Here is a 16361-nt window from a genome sequence, read left to right as displayed (position 1 = left end):
TGTATTTATGTAGCGCTTTATCAACTCTGAGGACTCCAAACTGATTTACACTCTTTTGTCATTCATGCATACACACATTCATACACCGATGGTGGTAAACTATTTTAGCCACAGCTGTACTGAGGAAAAACTGCAAAAAAATATAACACTTATTCAAATTCTGTTGACTTGTGCTACAGGGATTTACTGTAACAATAACCAATGACAGTGGAGAACATTAGCTGGCATTTTGCATTTAAACACAAAACATAATTAATGTATCTTTATGACATATTTTGGCCATTTTAAAATCACTAAAATTGTGTCAGTCCATTATGGTAATTACTTTAGTGGCAATAATATGCATCATCTTAAGTTTATAGTTTAATACTGAAAATTGTACTCCTAAAATATAAAATCCATTTAGATCATTTTATAAGTTATCTGGTTGAAAATCTTTGTTCTTTTGATGAGAGCATCCCTTTTTCTTGTTTCCTTTTCCTGGTGGTTTTGTTGGGAAATTGCACCCTCCTTTGTTCATCCATGTGACCACTGTACATCAGCATTTGTTGATTGAGGTTATGTTTTACAATTGCTTCCCAATTATATAATTAAGGCTACATTGTAGTTTCTGTGCTGTTGTGAGGACCAAATGTTAGCATTCAGTCTATAACCCCCATACTGCACTTGTTTTTCATTGTTCCAGTCTCTGTCATGGATTAGTGTCCAGATTTCTTCTGCTGCCCCAGGCCACAGCCTCTGTTTAGTCCTGGAGTTTAGTCCTGCAATCTGGAGGTTGTTTTTCAAGTTATGACATTTCTCCCAAGGCTTGAGGTTAAACTGGAGTTATTTGCTTCCTTGTTGCTGCAATTTGTGTTCCTTTCAGTGATGAAAGCCAACCAGCACCAGGCCAAAATGCGTAGATGGAATAAGGAAGATGATTTTAGGTCAAAGGGCTTTTGGGAACCAGCTGGGGAAAAGGAAATGGAAGATGAAAAGTGGAATCTTGTTTATCTCCAAACCACCAGCGCCACGTTGCTTTGGAAATCCAGATCTCTTTGATAATAGCTGTGGTTCAGTGCATTGTTTTATTAGCTTTGACAGTCTGACGAAGTCTCTCGTTGGCTTCCTCTCAGGTAAACTTATATTCCGAGTGGAGATATTTGATGATTTTTGAAATGGCCTTGATATTTTTCATAGTTTATAGCAAAAGAAACAGAGCATAGAAGCCCTTTCCCGGATATTGCATTTGGTCTTTGTTTCCCATGCATTTCTGACATCCCATATTACATTCTGCCACACCATGCCAAACTGGAGAACAATTTTTACTCCTACAGCAAAGCTAGCATTGCTGCAGTCCAGCAATTAAAGCCTTTAGACCTTTCAGGACTTTCCCCCTTTCCCAAAGTGGGTGTCATGACCACGTATTCTTTCCAATCTCATTTTTCCTTACACATTCACAGAAGGAAACTTTGGAGCAACAATTTCAATTTATTAAAGCTCTAATGTAAGTAGAGCTATGTGTTGAATGTCACAGGATTTCAGCTGTGCTATTAGTGACTGCAGTGATTGTTGGCTATATAGTGTTGCAAAATTGAGCTGGATTGTTACTTATGGAGTTCTGGATTATACTTTTAAGAACTTTGGTCATTTAAGTAATAGGAGTATATGCTTTTTCCTCACAAAAATATGTAAAATAAAAGTAAACCTTGTTGTAAATAGTTTTGTTTTATTATTATTTTGAGACATAATGCAAATTATCTGCTCTTCAAAACTAAAACATACAACAAATAACCAGGCAATCATAATTAATAAAACAAATTGGAAGAATATTTTCTGCAAAACCAAGGACTCCATTATTACTTCCATCTGACAAGTACCAGCCAGGTTCTCTTAATCAAATTCACTTGATCTACAAGTCATCAGCAGGTGTGCATACTCCAGTAAAAGTAAGCGTTTGAGCAGTTTTCTGAAGTCAGTTAGCTATATTAAGTCATTTTCAGACTGTCATATTGTGCAATATGTCTCTTGTGGCAAATGCCATCCATAAGTACTTTTACTGCTTGTTTCTTTCCTTTATCCTCTTTTCAGCATCTCACTCTAATAATAAAAAAAGAAAATACATAAAATCACACACACACACACACACGTTAACACCAAATACTTGTTGGGAACTTTGTTAGACATAATGTGTGTTGGATCTTTATGAAACTGACATTTCCAAGAGGTTGCCAGGAACTCTATGTTCTCATTGTTCCATAACAGGTTGAAAGGTCAAAGGATAAAATGAGTAACTTTACTGTACTTTGTTATGACTTAAAAGTATCAGTCTCTCTCCTGGTTTGAATGAAGAATTGTTGATATCCAGAGATGTTGTAGAAAATGCTGCAGACGATATGGTTTCATGCAAAATAGCTTCTTACATCACTCCCGTTTCCTTTAATTTCACACCACAGTCGTTTTCTTGCAGTAACAACTTCCACACTGAAGAGCATTGTTGATAATGCTCATAGATAGATAGATAGATAGATAGATAGATAGATAGATAGATAGATAGATAGATAGATAGATAGATAGATAGATAGATAGATAGATAGATAGATAGATAGATAGATAGATAGATAGATAGATAGATAGATAGATAGATAGATAGATAGATAGATAGATAGATAGATAGATAGCATTAAGCTTAGATACCGATATTTATATTTCTTCAGTGCTTATTTTATGCTTACTTTATCTAACCAAATAGTGCCAATTTGAGTACATCTATTGTGTACAAAGAATGTTTATACTCAAATAAAGATACATGTGGAGAATTGTATCTTAAAACACTGAATAATTTGTCAAACTTTTTGTTCTCTTTAAAAAGAATGTAGAATGATATGGAGATTAGACAATTAAAGCTAGTGCCCAAGTAACGCAAAGGACTTGAATTCCCCTTTGAAAAAACAGAAACGGAGCCAATTAAATCTGAAAAGTTTTGCTGTTTTGCAATGACAATTGCTCTTTTCATCTGTTGCATTTTGCTTCTGTATGGCTTGACTAATGTTAATATACACAGCTTATCATTGCCTACATTTAATTTTGTATGCCTCAACTATTGTGTGGTTCTGTTAGTCATTTTGTTGGAAGGTCCAGACAGAAATGTTTGTCATAAAATTTCTACAGACAGGTTACTAAACAAAGCCTAACTAAGACCATGAACACGATAAACACACATGTTAAACATCAACATGCTGACACTGTAATTTGGAGCATATTGGAACACCCACTGTTGTACCACCACAGTGTTTACACACTCACTATGGATAATCAAAATTAAAGTTTGGAAACTCACTAGCCCAAGAAAGACATCCCACAATTGCCAATATTGATTATGGTTTGAACTGAGGAAAACCTTCAAAAAAAGTTAGTAATAAGAAATGGAATTGACATCCAGGGGTTTTATTCACAGGGCTTTACATTGGTGCAGCCCAATGTATAGGGCTGCACCAATACATTGGTGTTAAAGGTTTCTGGGTTCAAATGTTGACCTGGAGGGAGTTTGCATGTTTTCCCTGTGCATGACTTCTCCACAGGTACTACAACATTCTCCCCCAGCTCCAAAAATTATTTAAGTTGCTTGTTGTTTCTAAATTATCCTTTGGTGTGTGTGCGTGTGTGTGCGTGTGTGTGCATGATTGATCTCCTGTGTATCTCTGTTATCATGGACCGGCGACCTGTCCAGGGTGCACAATGAGAGTAGGAAATAGGTACCAGACCATTCAATGCAATCCATACTCATCCATATACAATGAATTGATGGAAGGGTTTTATTCACAGCCAGGCTAAAAGCCTTATTCAGCAGCTTGCCTGCATTTACATTTCAAGCCTTATTCCATTGTGAAATGTTGAAAAAGGGCAGAGTGTTCCTAGTTCAGATTCCTTTTTGCTCCATGACTGCCTGCATTATAAATCTCAGTAGACTCCTGTGATTCACCCTACACATCCTGACATATTTTATAGAGCCCTCTGCTGTAGTAATCTTCCATATGCTTTCAATACCTCGCTTGATATGTCTATATGGACTTTTTTGTTCTCAAACTACTTTTCAGGTTGCTCTGCTGTCCTCCTGAGGTTGACAACTAACTGAATGGGGTCTAATTTGGAGATGGTTGAACTTCTTCTTATAAGCTGACTTTCTTAAATTAATGCCAGGTATAATTTCAAGATGAAGCCCTAGTTCAGACCAAAAGGCAAAACACAAAGTGAAGCTTTGCTTTATTACTTGTCATATACATAAATCAAGCTCCTCTGGATATTTGAGATATTCTGATTTATACAAAACAGGATATAATTTTAATTCAAATAGGAGAGAGTAGGGAAATGGCAGCCATAAGAGGCAGAGTTCAAAGGAGATGGATGAGACCTCATGTGGATTAGTGGATGAGTACCAAAGACAAGGGATTTGGAAGACTGCTCTGTGCTCGTATAAATTTCACATAGCGGCTCTCTCGGAGGTCCAGGTGTACTAGTGCTCTCTGTTGTAGAGGTGGCTTCTTGCCTTTATATAAAAACGAAAAAAAGAAAGTTGTTTGGCAGCACTGCCCTTTAACAATTTCTGCTGCTCAGACTGAGCGAGTGAGATTTCGGCAGATAACATTAGGAGTGAGTGGAGAACCGCACATTTACACTAATCCTTTCATCATTCAACCTCTGTCTGTTATTGAACATCACTTTGGTTAGAATCTACATTGTCCTGGGAATATTCTACCAGCTCTGCTGGTTTTGTAATTCTATCCACACCAGTTACACAATTACAAATACAGGGTGTCAAGCACAAGTTATCTTTATTCAACCTACTGAACAGTCTTGTAAGAATATTTTGTTCTAATAACAGTTAGTATTTCTTTTTTATGATTGTGAGTTTAGGAACATTCAGTACAACGTAAAGACCTGATATGTGAAATATTTGGCAGAGTAATTAGCTCTCAATTTGCTGCAAAAACCCTCTAAACCAAAATATGCCTATCTCGAAACTGAGTAAAACACAGATTCAAAATTTTAAATGACAACATTAAAAAAAGGTCTTTACTAAGAAAGAGCTGAAAATTACTCTAAAATTTCTTGGGGCATAATAAACAAAATTTAGATTGTAATAGAGATTTTTGTTTTTCATATGTTCTCAAATTTGAGAATTGTCATAAGAAAATTTAAGCAGTAAAAATAGCAAATGAAAGGCCCTGTAATGTGACAAAATGTGAAAAAGTAACCAACTATGAGTAGTTTTGCAAATCAATATTGGCTGCATAACTACACATATATATAACTAAGTAAACACAGTAACTGTTTGTCTAAGAAATCCTGCTTTGTTTATAAATGATAATTGTAGTCATGCTAAAACAGCTATAGAACAGTTCAACCACTGAGAAAAATCCAGTTTTATGCAGATCTGCCACAGTTCTCCCACTATGATTCCTTCAAATTGTGTGCTTCACTTTCTGTGGGGAAACTGTTTGTGAGTGACATCGCCAATGTGTTCCCTATTGCACGTCAGATTTATAGAGTGTCCTGACTATCACTATTTACTTCAATCAATCCCAGCCCCTTTACTGTTTCACTCTGTATCATCCCCATATGAAAACCACATGTGATAAGTAAGGTTTCATTCAAACTCACATCAATCATAAGTGCTGGTCAGGCAAAAAAGTTTGGAAGTTGGTGCCTTAAAACCTTGAACTTTTCCCTCTTTCTGCCTGTTTCATGGGAAGGCTTGATGTAGGTGGATGAGGTTTAGATAACATCTGCAGTTTGTTTTCATGCAAGTTAGAGATCTGAAGGATTATTAACCGTATAATTTTAACAGCTATATGTTAATGCAAATCACAACCATATGCCAGAAGCAATTGGAGCTTGAGCTGCATGTTTGTGTGTTTTAAAGTGAAATCTAATAAAGAGCTTTGGTAATTATTATGTTTTGCCAGTGGTAATGAATGGGAAATTGGAAATGGTTGAGTAGCAAAGGGACAGAGACTAACACCTAAAGGCTTCCAGCTCAACAGAACTCAAACTAAGTCTAAAACTATAAAACTATTTTTAGAAAGTATCAACTATAACACATTTCTTGTAAATTCTACATTTTAACATGGAATAAAGCAGTGGACAACCCAGGATAATATAGTGTTCTACCAGTTTTGATTGATTCTTGGTAAACAATACCTCCCTTAACTGTGAAACTGCTTCATGCTGCAGATTTGACTGCTGGGGTCATTGAAACTGGCCTGTGTGAGTGTTTGTTTGCATTCTTTCCCGGCTTGCAACAGTAGAAACATCTTTGGTTTGTTATAATTATGGTGTAGACCTCCCTGAATTGATCATATCAGGCTTTCTAACTTTTTGTTTTTTTTAGTCCCACAACATCCTATTGTTGCTTGTTTGTGTGTGTGTACATTGGTCACATCCACATTGCATTGAATGGGAAGAATTCAAGGGCCAAACAGGGTATGAGTACTGCTGACCAGCACAATATACTGGTAGCTGTAAAAGAAAATTTATGCAAAGAATGAAGAACATCTTGGACACATTTTTGGATAAATTGAATCTTTTTCTCACTCTTTTCCCACTTTATTAGTCATCAAAGCAATGTATGGATGACACTGCAAAGACCACATATATCTTAATTTATAGTGATATAGTACAAATATTAACAGCATTTCATTCCTGGTATGTTTCTATTAGCTTGGCACAATTGTTTTGGGGTATTTCCATCCTTATCTACAGCTGAAGCTTAAGGTTCAGGTTGGGTGGTCTGTCCAATTCGAGACACTCTGTAGCATATCTTCTTGAACAATTGCTCTACATTTGGCAGTTGTCATCTTGCCATCTAAGTTGATTGCTCAACCAGTTACTGACGCAGAAAAACATCCTCACAGTATCATGGTGACACCACCATGCATCTCAATACAGATGTAGTGCCTATTCATCTCGTATAATTCTTGAAGTTCTTTCAAAGAATTAAATCTTGGGTTCAGTAGAGTTTATTTTTCCCCTCCTCTGACTATCTTTATCGTGTTAAATACAAGCAAGCTGTCATGTTCATTTGGGGACTCCACATGAACATGGTGGGTTTGTGGATTCCCTTAAAATTGATTGACCTGGGTCATTCTTCAATCTCAACAAACACTGAAATTGTGCCTTAGTTACTATTCAGCCCTTGGTTTCCTCTCTGACCAAAGCCCATTCTTTCCTGATTACTCAGTTGGCTCTGGAAGCAAAATCTTTTGAGATTACTATTTCCAAATATTGAAGACAGTACTGTTTTTTGGTATTGGTAATGTTGTGAAATTAGATTTGTATTCTTACCCAAATTTGATTCTTTTTAATTTCCATCTTTGAGATCTACAGACAGTTCCTTCAAAATGCTTGGTTTACTCTTTTTTATATCCAAGCATGAATCTAAAAATCTGTTTTTATCAAAGACATAGACATTCAAAATAATGTGACTAAATTAAGAAAAAGATAAAAATATAATCTAAACTTATTTTACTTGATTTTGTCCCCTCTGTCAAATGAATGATTGCAATAGTCCAGTGAATCCATCATGTGATGGATGAATGCTCTGTGTTGTTGGAGGGGTGACCTCAATACCCTTACGCTCATGAATATGAGGAATGTCATAGATGTACTGAAGTATACCTTCATTATTTATAATTGTTTTGTTCAAGAAAAATATATAACCCACTTTTTATAATCTTTGTTAATGGGCCAACCTTCAGCATTTTAAATTGTAATAAATTTATTTAAATTTATATTAATGGTAGTTAATTTCCATGGATTTAAAATAAGGAGAATTTTGCTACTCTATAAGGAAAAGGAGTGACTGAACTATTTTTGATCCTTAATCATTTTATTCGTTTTCTACATTTTCTCCCCGTTCCATTCATCTGTTGTGATTTGGTGCTGACCAAGCTGCTTTACGAGACTAAAAAGTCACCCTCTGCTCTTCTGAGTGTATTTTATCCCTGACAGGCCTGGTTTGGAGCAGGAGTAATTTATTTCTTAAAAGAGCAGGAATGTGACTTTAGCAGAAACAAATGTTTGTTTATGAGTAACTAACTTTATGTGAAGGGTTCATAACCTCCATTTTTGCTGCGACTGATTTGAGAAATGGATCTACCATCTGTTATGGAATGATGATGCTGTCCCTCTATTTTTATTCCTATGAATGCATGTGTTTGGGCTTAGGATTTGTTGATAGGAAGGGCAAAGCTAGAATTGTGGAAAAACATCCAAGTCCAATTATTGCAACACTGATCTGACCATCTGTGGCACTCCTTTTGCTCAGTTTGTCTGAAAAATCTGTCTAAAAATATTGATTTCTACAAATGGTTGAACCGTGGCTGAAAAATGTAGTCTTAGTTTCACTTGACCAAAGCACACAGCTCCAGTTAAATTCTGCAAACGTTATGCATCATGCTTTGTAATGAGGTGACTGTGGCTCTGTGGGTAGAGGAGTCGTCTTCTGATCAAGGTTGTAGGTTCGATTCCAGCTTCCTCCTGCCACATGTCCATGCGCTCCTAGGCAAGGCACTTAACTGCAATCGGTGTTGTGTGTTTGTGAGAGCAAATGGGTGAATGTGACTCTAGTGTAAAGTGCTTTTCTTTGAGTGGTCATGATAACTGGAAAAAGTTTAATCCATTTAATGGATTAAATCATTAATCCCTACAACCATTAACTGTTGTAGGCATCTACAATATTTAATTGTTGTTGTTATGGCCCCTGTCCTCTTGAGGCTGTGCAGGCTCCTTGTTTTTTCTGTTATGCAGGACCAGCTGGGAGGGCACACCTTTCTTAGAGGCTGCAGGAGAGCAGCCACCCCATTGGATCAGCAAAGCCAATCAGATGTTGATGAGGCCCACCTGCACCATATAAAAGACATCTGAATTCATTCCTCCAGTGGGGCAGCTAGAAGGAAGAGGTTGTGTAAAGCTGGCCCCCACCTTCTGTGTTTGGTAACTGTTTTTGGACAGTTTGAACAATTTTGTTCTTGCTTATTTTGCTAAGTAATTTGAATCTGCTTTAGATACATCTCAAACAAGCTAGAGGCTTGTGTTTGGAGGTTTTGGTGCTCCCCTTTATCCTTTCTTTTGGGTTGTTTTGAGTTACTTTAGACTGATGTGTTTGAACATCTTGTTATTTAATTTGCACTCAGTGATTTCTGAATTTGTTGGTCATTTACTTTTGTTTAATTGGGTTAAGTTGTATTGTGTTTTGGTTTTGTGAAAACCATCTTTTTGTAATGAATCATTTTTTCATTCCACTTTTTCTCTGGATACATTTTTATGTTACCGCCCCTGAACCCCTAGACCTTGGGGACGTAACAGTTGTAGAATAAAGGGTTCTCAAACAGCTAGTTGGTTCATAGATGCCTATTTTTTCCTTTAGTGAATTAATATACTCAGATTAAAGATTTAATTATCTAAGATTTCCAATATTTAAGTATGCTGCTACAGTAAAAGATTAAATGGTTTGAATTTGAACTATTCATAATTTTATCGACAAGTCTAAAACTGAATATTAAATGTCCTAATCCAAATTTTACAAACCTACATGTGTGACTGGTTGTATGTCTTTTCCTGAGCAAAACCATTTCTTGTTTAAACTCTCCTTTCTTTTGTCTATTTTCACCAAGAATAGCTAAATCCAAAAAATTACCCAACACACTCATTTCCCTCACTCAATCTCACATACATCCTTCACAGCCTTGGATGATGTTTTCTGTTTTGTGATTAAGCCCTTTTGTCTGTAAATGCATGGGCTTGTTTTGTCAAATGACCTTTTTTTATTTTAAAGTATTCCATTATACAAATGAACTATATGCTGACAATTAAAATATTTTTCTTTTGTTTTTTTTTTCTAATTTACCCTTTTCTTACATTTTTGTGTCCTAATATGTTTTTTTTCTGCTGTTGTTCACTGATTAAAATGCTTAAAATGTTAGATTTGTTCCTTAAGCAGTTGTGATTGTGAAACTTTTTCATGGCAAAAATCTAAAGATCTTAAGATTGGATGGCATGTCAAGTGTTGAAAAACATATGTTTTTCATAAAGAAAAGGCTTCTTATTTATTTCTTTCAAAGCTTGGTTTATGGCGGTAATCATCTCAATCTGAGACACTCTGCTGGTTGACGAACGAGATTAGAGGGCCTGGAGTAAATATAGTTGATGTTTAAAATGTACTTGTTGAAAACCACTTAGATTGTTCTCGGATGGCATACATCTGAAAATTATGCATTCAGGTTTTTTTAAGGTTACAGCAACAAGTAAATTGGCAAACTGAGCACATAAGTAAGAATCTGGTCAGACAAGTCTGAGAACGATGACAGTTTATAAGAACTTTTTGGTTTAAAATTCAATAAAATAGGCTGGTTTTTGATGGATTTTTTAATTGTTAAACCTTTTTAAACTTTTTCTTTTAATTATGGGAACTCATTACATGCACAGATTTTTTTTTCTAAAATCAATAGCATATGAAACCATGGAGAGTTTGATATTGTAATTAAAGAATGTTCTGTGCTTTAATCTAAAGTGGTAATAAACATTTGCTTTTGCTGGGTTGTCATGTCAACAGTAAACAACTTTCTCATTTAAATTTCTGATCAGACTTCATAGTCTCAGTATCATCTACATTGACAATCTTTAATTCAGAACATTTTAGTGTGTGATGTTATTGTTTGTAATAGTAAAAAAAGCTAATTTGAAGAATTTAAAATTGTGCTTTTTTAAGGTTATTGCAGTTTTTAAAGAGCTTTAAATTAAAAGCTCATGATTTTTTTGTTTTCTTGAGGAATGAATAAAGCCCTTTACGCCCATTTGTATTGCCCTCTAGCTATTGAGTTGTATTAACTTCATCTTGCCATCACATTTTGCCCTGAGGAAAATGGTAAGAGTAAAAAACAAAAAATACAAAAAAAAATTCAAATCATACTACTTTACATGAGTAGCAAAGTTCACAACATGTGTTTAAATGGCGAGCGTTACAATAGTTGTGCCATCAAAGATTTACAAAAAAAATATATTGTCAGCAAAGTGATTTTTCAAAAATTTTATTTATTTTAAAATTTTTTATGTAGAGATGGTGGAAAATGTAATCTTTTACTGCATGAAGTGAAAATTTTACACAGAACGCATAAAGTCCAAAACCGAAATATGTACACCAAAAAATTGCATGAGCAGGGATCTTTGATGGCAGATCATAGGATCCATAATTATTTCCTTTGAGTCCTGGCATGGATATTTATGTGCCTACCATTAAATGATCACTTATGATCGATGCTGAAAAAGTCTAGATCTTATTGTGCTATGTAAAGTTTTTGAATACAAAGCAGAGAACACAATTGACTAATTAAGCAAATTTTATTGCAGTAATTTGCTTGTTTTTTGGAGCCTAAACCCCCCAAAAACGCATTTATGTTATAGAAGAGTACGGTTTCTTATTTCTTCATGAGATGTTTATTATTCTGGGACGTTTTTAGAATCAGATGAACTTTTTCAGTGTAAGTTATGTGTAATAAATCTAGAACTTTTTAAAAAATCTTTTTCTGGAGGCTTTGATGTATGTAGTTAAAGATCTGCCATGAAAGTTCAGCCAAAGTTAATAAAAAACTGCTTTAAATATTTGACTTACAAAGCGAAGCCATATTCTTTCAAACTGTTTGCATATGCAAATAAAAGTTGCTTTGAATAGAAATGGAAACTTGTTTTATGTTTTAGATCATCGTACTAAACAAAAATAAGCTGCTGCACACTGTTTGTTTGGTTGATATTTACTTTTACCCCAAATCACTCTGCTTGCATTCTCTTCTGTTGTGCAAGAGATCCACAAATATTTATAAGAACAATTCTAAAAAATATGTTTATGTAATACTTCAGTTTGGTTCTTTATGGACATAAATAAAAGGTCCCACGGGTCAAAACATTATTCGCAAAAAAAAAAAAAAAAAGAATTAAAAAAAGAGATGAATTGTTGTGGATGTCAACAGATGTTTTGTATATGACAGATGTTTTTGTGACGGAAAACACTTAAAAATTTAACTATGAGGTGATGGCTTTCACTTTGATCCATATTTTTCTTACTTTAGAGACTTTATGCTTACAAACAAGAGCAATGGTCGCCACTGCAGCCTGATTGGTGACTCCATTAATTATTGACAGAGATATTTAGTATATGCCATATTGCTAGCCAAATGTGGTAATGTTGATTGTGCTCTATACAGTCTTTTGAAAGTCTATTGTTAGAAAAGTGCATTCTAAATTTTATGCAAGAAGATAATAAAAACACCAATTATGATTTATTTAGTTTTCATACTTTTCATATTTTTGATCATTTGTTGCTCTAACCTAAAATAACACCAGTTTGCTTTGTAAACTTTAAAAAGGCCAAATTGACTCTAGATTTGCTTGTCCTCCCACTCTCTAGTCCTCACAGCTCTTAAAATGAGCAGAACCTCATATATAGCATGTATCTTATTGCTGTGTTGTTTTTTCTTTAGCAAAATCTAAATAATAAAAAGCGACAAACTCTTCTACAAGGCTCTGTTCTACTCTGAATGGGGAGACATCCAACACAAATCAAATGCACTTGATTAAGTGACCATCAAGTCTTTACCTCCTTCTAGTTTCATTTTACACAGTAGGCCTTTGAAACAGACTTGTCTGTATTGTGTCATCTAAATGAGGCGTTGTTACCCATGTGTCTGCGGCAGGAAATGAAATCAGTTGATTTATTTACTTTCACTGGTTAACTTGTGTCCAGGCTGAAGCCTGCATGAACGTGTCTGGTCTGTGGTTTTTAATTGGGTTAAATCTGCCAGAGTATTCTGGACAGCATCACAACACAGTGGAATATGCTGATGTTGACTTCTTGCTTGGGTTTCCTGAGTCGACCAGATATTCTGAAAATTACTCTAAAGAGTCCCCTCGTTTTGGTCTAACTGGTACCCTATTAAAATGTTATTAGGTAGTTGGGAGGGGTCTGACGACTGGAAACATTAACGCTTCCAGTTTAGTGAAACCATAAAATCAAGTCAATCAGCAATCCCATATGGTAGACCACCAAATGTATATTATTTTCACCAGCCGCAATAGAGATAAATATGCCTTTTGAGTAATGCAATAAGCATGTAAAGGGTCTGTTAAAATACCTGGTTGTATATGAACAATTCTGTGATGGAGCTGAGTGGAACCAGCTGTTAGTGGTTTTATAGGGTAGAGAGGCCGGGAAATTCAACAGTTTCCATCTACAAGTATGTTTTCACTCCATTTTCCCAGTTGTATTTCTGGTTTGAAATTGTTAAATCAAAGTGTCAGTCTTGATTTTAACCAGGGTACTTTCTGTACCATATTTGATCCTCAAATAGGGCACATTTGAGGATCAAATAGTTATATAGGAATTATATTTTTTCCAACAATTTCAGTCTGTGACTGGAACTAGTTGGAACACAAATTGATTTTATTTGTGGTTCGTCAAAAAAATAAAAAAGTTCAATCAGTAGCTTTAACATCCAATCAAAAAAAGGTACTTTTTTAAAGTCTTCATAACCAATAAACTTACAAATTTTGTCATGAAAAAATACCCTAATTTCTTTTGTTTTTACCTAACAGCCCAACACAAAGTAATATTATTGCTCAGTTTACAACTGACAAGTGCATTGGTCTTTAGTCAGACAAGCAAATGCAGGATATTTTTTGTACAGATAAAGTAAATGCAAAAAAAAAAAAAAGATTTTGGGAAAGCTATTATCAAATATGTTCCTTGACCTAATAACTTTGAAAGTAACTAGCAATCTCACATTACTGAAAGAAACAACAGCTAGAAAGTAGCAATCAGGTCCAAAATCTGGGTGTTGTGATGGACTCAGACCTGAACCTTCAGAGACTCGTAGAGTCTATCACCCAAAGAACATTTCCAGTATTAAAGGACTAATGTCCCAGCAAGATCTAGAGAAACTCATCAATGAGTTTGTTTTTGGTTGCAGTGATTACTACAGTAGCATCTTCAAAGATCTGCCAAAAGAGTCAGACAGCTGCAGCTGATCCAAAAACGCATTCTCACTAAAACCAGAAAGATAGAGCACATCACCCCAGCACTAAAGTCTTTACCCTGGCTCAGAGAACAGACTTTAAAATAATTTTGTTAGTTTATCAATGACTTAACAGCTTAGCACCAACATACTGTATATTAACAACCTTTTGTTGAATGAATCGTCCATACTACTCAGGTCCACAGAACCAAACATGGAGAAGCAGAATTCAACTTCTGTGCACCACAAAAACCAATCTTCCAGAAACCTGCAAAACAGCTGAAACACTGAGTTCTTTTAAATCTAGACTAAATGTTTGGAGTTGCCTTTGATTAGAAGTAAGACCAACATTGATCAACATATTTGATGTGGATTTGCTTGATGATTTTGATGGTGGCATTTGACAAAATGTAATGTTTATTGCTTATTTCATAATTGGTGTTTTATGATGTCAAGCACAACTGCCTTGTTGCTGAAACTGTTCTATAAACTTGACTTAACTGTTGTCTCACCACATAGAGTAGACAAATGTCTGATTAAAGTTTCCAGGCAGCCCATAAAATCAGCTTTATCTGGGCTGATTGACTGACAGGAAAGGTTCTGTGGATATACTGTATGTGTTGCAGCCTGGCAGTTGCTTTTTTTCTTTTCCAGGTTGACGCTCCTTGCCCCAAAGAGAACGTAACTTCACCCCAATTGTATAAAAGAGCACCATGCCAGATCCTCATGAAGCAAAAGGCAGAGCCTGAAGACGTGTATGTTTTGTGAGCGTTCTTGCCAGGACTGACAAAACAGTTCAAGGGAGAAGAATTTCTTGTGGGCAATCTTTAGTGTTTGAAATTTGATGATCATCAATGCTGATTTGATGCCTCCCAGCATTGGCAAATGTTTTCTTTAGCACAAAGAGCTTTCTGAAGTAACTTTATTATCCCCAGCCACTGCTCACACACTTCATTGTTTAGTTAATGCTTTGGAAATTCTGGCACAATTATAGTACACACCCTGCGGAGTGTGAAAGCTGAATGACTAGGGTCTGTCAAAGGTGACATCTGCCACTGGAGGAGCCGTTAGTAAAATGATTAGTGAGTGTAGAGGAATACCTCACAAAATTAGGAAGATTCTTCCAGAATCAGAACAAATTCTGCAGAATTATCTTTTTTACTTAACATTGAAACAGTAGGTCATACAGCTACTTTTCATTTTATCTGTAATGGAATCTTTGTACAAGTAAGGCAGTGACATAAAAAGTGGTTTGGTTTCATGTCATGTAGTAGCAAGTTAGTGAATGAGATCAAAGTGTGTTTGACGGGAAAATATAATGAGCAAAATAAATTGTAGTCTTCTAATCTTACTGTGTACAATTTTTCCTATGAAGTCATCTTCAATCTAGCAAACTACAATGATTAAAATGTCACATTTAATACCCTTTAATTAAATGTCTGATTGAGTAGACATTATCTAGCCATTAGTACTATCTGTGCCAGCAGTAACGGTGGACAAATGTCAGTGATGAAAGACTGAATTTACCATCTGGAGATACTATAAAGGCTTGTCCCTCTTAAACCGTGCATGTGCTGCTGTTTAATTACAGCATGAACATATTTATTATTTGGTCGTATCCAATCACTTGCTTTTTAGATTTATATGATGTTAATTACTGACATGCCAGTGAAGTTAGCAAGAAGCCAAGCAAACCAAGTCAAGAAAAAGAGTACTTAGAATATAAACATTTGTATGTCAAAAATAATTCACTAACCACCTTAAATCAAGTGCAGTTAAAGTCAAAAACTACAGGATATAAATTGATCCTTTTTTAACACAGGTCGCAATATATACTGTTAGTAGTTTCATAATGAACTTTATCTAATTACAGTTCTTTGTGCATTCTTTTTTGTTTTTAATCTTTAACTAAAAGTAATCATGAACTAGTGATTCTGTTTAGCTGTGCCTCTTTCCTGGACAAAGACACTGAAGTGTTCCCTGTTGAAGTGAACAGGGTTCTATGTTTCTCTTTCTCATAGAAAGATATTGTTGATTTTCAATAACATAGAAATGCTCAATGCATTGTTTTATCTGAAGATATTTACTTAAATCTATTAATTTAACATTTGCTTCCGTATTTTACATAACAATTTACACTAGGCTTATTCTTTCTGTGTTTAGTCTTGTTCTTGAAAGACTCATTGTTGGAGCTTTTCCTGCCATTAACCCTGTGTCATATTTTTGTATTACACATAGCATTCTGTTCTGTTTTTTTTCAGATAGAAAATATTTCTGATTTAATACCATTGTGTTTTGCTCTTTTTCCTGGACAAACAG

This window comes from Xiphophorus hellerii, chromosome 7 (genome assembly GCF_003331165.1).
Source record: "Xiphophorus hellerii strain 12219 chromosome 7, Xiphophorus_hellerii-4.1, whole genome shotgun sequence".
Taxonomy (NCBI): Eukaryota; Metazoa; Chordata; class Actinopteri; order Cyprinodontiformes; family Poeciliidae; genus Xiphophorus; species Xiphophorus hellerii.
This window is presented reverse-complemented; position numbering follows the sequence as displayed.